The sequence below is a fragment of the Microtus ochrogaster genome, chromosome 10 (genome assembly GCF_000317375.1).
Source record: "Microtus ochrogaster isolate Prairie Vole_2 chromosome 10, MicOch1.0, whole genome shotgun sequence".
NCBI lineage: Eukaryota > Metazoa > Chordata > Mammalia > Rodentia > Cricetidae > Microtus > Microtus ochrogaster.
Window position 1 is genome coordinate 50,316,206 of NC_022016.1, and position 2,773 is coordinate 50,318,978.

At 54.4% G+C, this 2,773-nt stretch overlaps 1 protein-coding gene across 2 annotated transcripts in view; it reads right to left on the reverse strand.

The window, feature by feature from the left end:
* Paqr7 (progestin and adipoQ receptor family member 7) overlaps positions 1–2,326 on the reverse strand; it is an 11,065-nt gene extending 8,739 nt beyond the window's left edge. The window contains exon 1 of one of the 2 annotated variants that reach the window (XM_005353070.1): positions 2,192–2,326. The gene's annotated coding sequence lies outside the window, so the exon portion shown is untranslated. Of the gene's footprint in view, positions 1–963; positions 1,448–2,191 lie in introns of those variants that run through there. The other variant, XM_013348271.2, reaches the window with a different exon arrangement.
* Positions 2,327–2,773: the final 447 nt, after the last annotated feature.

Genomic DNA, 2,773 nt, shown 5'->3' on the forward strand with positions numbered 1-2,773 from the left:
CTGCTCTTCCAGAGGTCCTGAGTTCAACTCCCAGCAACCACATGGTGGCTCACAGCCATCTGTAATGAGATCTGGTGCCCTCTTCTGGTCCGCAGTCATATATGAAGACAGAACACTATATTCATAATAAATAAATAAATAAACATTTTTTAAAAACTTTGTCTTGATGGGCCTTCCATTTAAAAGTTTTTTTTTAAGATTTATTTATTTATTTATACAGTATCCTGCCTGTAGGCCAGAAGAGGGCATCAGATCTCATTACAGATGGTTATGAGCCACCATGTGGTTGCTGGGAATTGAACTCAGGACCTTTGGAAGAGCAGTCAATGCTCTTAACCACTGAGCCATCTCTCCAGCCCCCCATTTAAAAGTTTTAAAAAAATAATTTAACACCTACTTGGGGGCAGAAGGTCCATGTGATAGCTACCAAAGATAAAGACTAGCAATCAGAAGTCTAGCCAGAGTTAACACTGGGGGTGTGGGAGGCAAAGCCTCCAGAGGGGTCTTGAGGGAAAGACTAGCCATGAAGGACCCCAAATGCTTGTCCTTAGGTGTTCTATCAGTTAGCTACAGTAGCCAGCTTCCCATATGGTTCTGCACAACTTCAACCCCCAGGTCCACCTGGTGTTCCAGGCCCAGAGGCAAGACAGCACCCATGCTTGTCTAACACCAATGCTAACTCCAGAAGCAGAGCTCCAGGCAACTCCTGGGCACCCAGTGGATGGATGTAGACGGGACAAGCGCTGGCAGGCCTTCAGATCTCTCAGCAACCAAGTCACCTCCCTCTCTGCAAACCGATTCTCCAATTCAGCTCAACCAGTTTAAAGAAAAAGTCCCCCACCCCCCACCCCGTGGCTTCCAGGGTGGAACAAAAACTGTCTGTGTTTGTAACTGCTGTGGGTCTCTATTTGTACTCAGAAATGTGACCAGAATGGAATGAGTAATTTTTAAGAAAATTCTTACCCGGAGCTCAGACACCCCACTGCTCCAAGGAGAATATCCTGAAAAGGGGAGACAGCCCAGAGAGGTTGGGCCAGCTAGCTGCAGTCACCAGTACAGGACACAGGACAGGAACCTGAACTGCACCACTGACCAGCAAGGGTTATCTGTGACAGGGGCTGTGACAGGGGTGGAGGCTGGAAAGGGAACTCTTTCACCAGGGGCGGGGACCTGAGGTACACAGTCCTCCTGACAAGAGCTTCTACACGGTGCTCCTGATATCCAACAAGTACAGGCCAGCCTGGAGAATCCACCAAACCTCACAGCACACGGCCTGAGGCAGACGCGGAGTCTGCAGGGATTGCTAGGGGAAAACCTCCCAGGGTAGTGCTGTGGATGATGGGTTCTTGTCCCTGTCCTTCTCTAGGGCAATCTGGCTTTCAGACATTCAGGGAGGGGTCCAATACTGTGACCTGGTGGCCCTCCCACCTCCCTAGAACTTTCCTCAGGGTTCCCCACAGGATCTGCACCCCCTCCACACTCCCCCCCCACACACTCATGTCCCTTCCTGCCCCATTATCTCCTTCCTTCTTGAGTGAGGTTGTGATCCTGCAGACCCCTCCCCTTGCCTACCTTCCTGCAGACCCCTCCCCTTGCCTATCTTCCCGTAGACCCCTCCCCTTGCCTACCTTCCCGCAGACCCCTCCCCTTGCTTACCTCCTGCAGACCCCTCCCCTTGCCTACCTTCCCGTAGACCCCTCCCCTTGCCTACCTTCCCGTAGACCCCTCCCCTTGCCTATCTTCCCGCAGACCCCTCCCCTTGCCTATCTTCCCGTAGACTATATTGAAGTATTCCCTCCATCCTGCCTGCTCACAGACCATGCTCCGGTCCTGGTCCTTCTTCCCCCCTCGACACGCTGCCTCTGGTCCCCCCCATACTTCTGCTTTCCGCCCCAAGCTACAGTGTTCCCCACTATTCCTCTGTCCCTCCCGGAGGATGACCTCGGACTCTGCTTCTTCCTGTCCCCTCCTTGCTGCTGATTCCCCTGGTGGTCTCTCCCGACCCTACTGCGAGGTGCTCCCCTACTTGACTGTCAGGGTCCAGTTGTTCTCGACCTCGACCCCCCTTCCTCCACTTCCGCCACTGGGCACCGCTCACATGTAGAGCTAGGAGCACACCCCCAACCCCCACGCCCGCAGGAGGACCTCTTTACTCCCATCCCAGCCCCGGGATCTCCAGGCACAGCCTTACCTGTGGCCTGAGAAGAGGAGAGAGCTGTCTGCTGCGTCCCGGCGTTGGAGTCGCAGATAAGGGGGCGGCCACACCCCAAACGCGGAGGGCGGCGCTGGGCACCAGGGATTTAGCCTCCTCCGCCACCCAGCAACCTCCCGCCTGGCGTTATGCAAGCTCGGGCTGCAGGAGGAGTCACTCCCGGCTGCATCCCTGGACTTCCTGTGGACACAGTACAGTCTGAAATAGGAGGTCCAGAGATCCTAGGCTCGGCAATGGGGCTGCAAACTCCTGCTGAAGTTGGTCCACTTCCGCAAAGTGCAAGAGCTTGACGTGAAATGAGTGTCCCAGCCAGGGCTCTGAGCTCAACCCACATCGCTTATTTCTCCCGGGGCTACTGTAGTCCAGATCTACCTAGGGAGCTGCTCTCTGGCTTATCGAGGTCTCATCCCATGACCTCGGATAATTCCCCTGTCCTGGTTTGTCTAGACCTCTAGTGTCAAAACAGCCACTCCCTATTGTCACCTCTCCCTCCAGGTGTGGGCACATCCCTGAGCATTTTTTAAAGGCAGGGTAAATACTGGCTCACGGTGCCTCATGTGC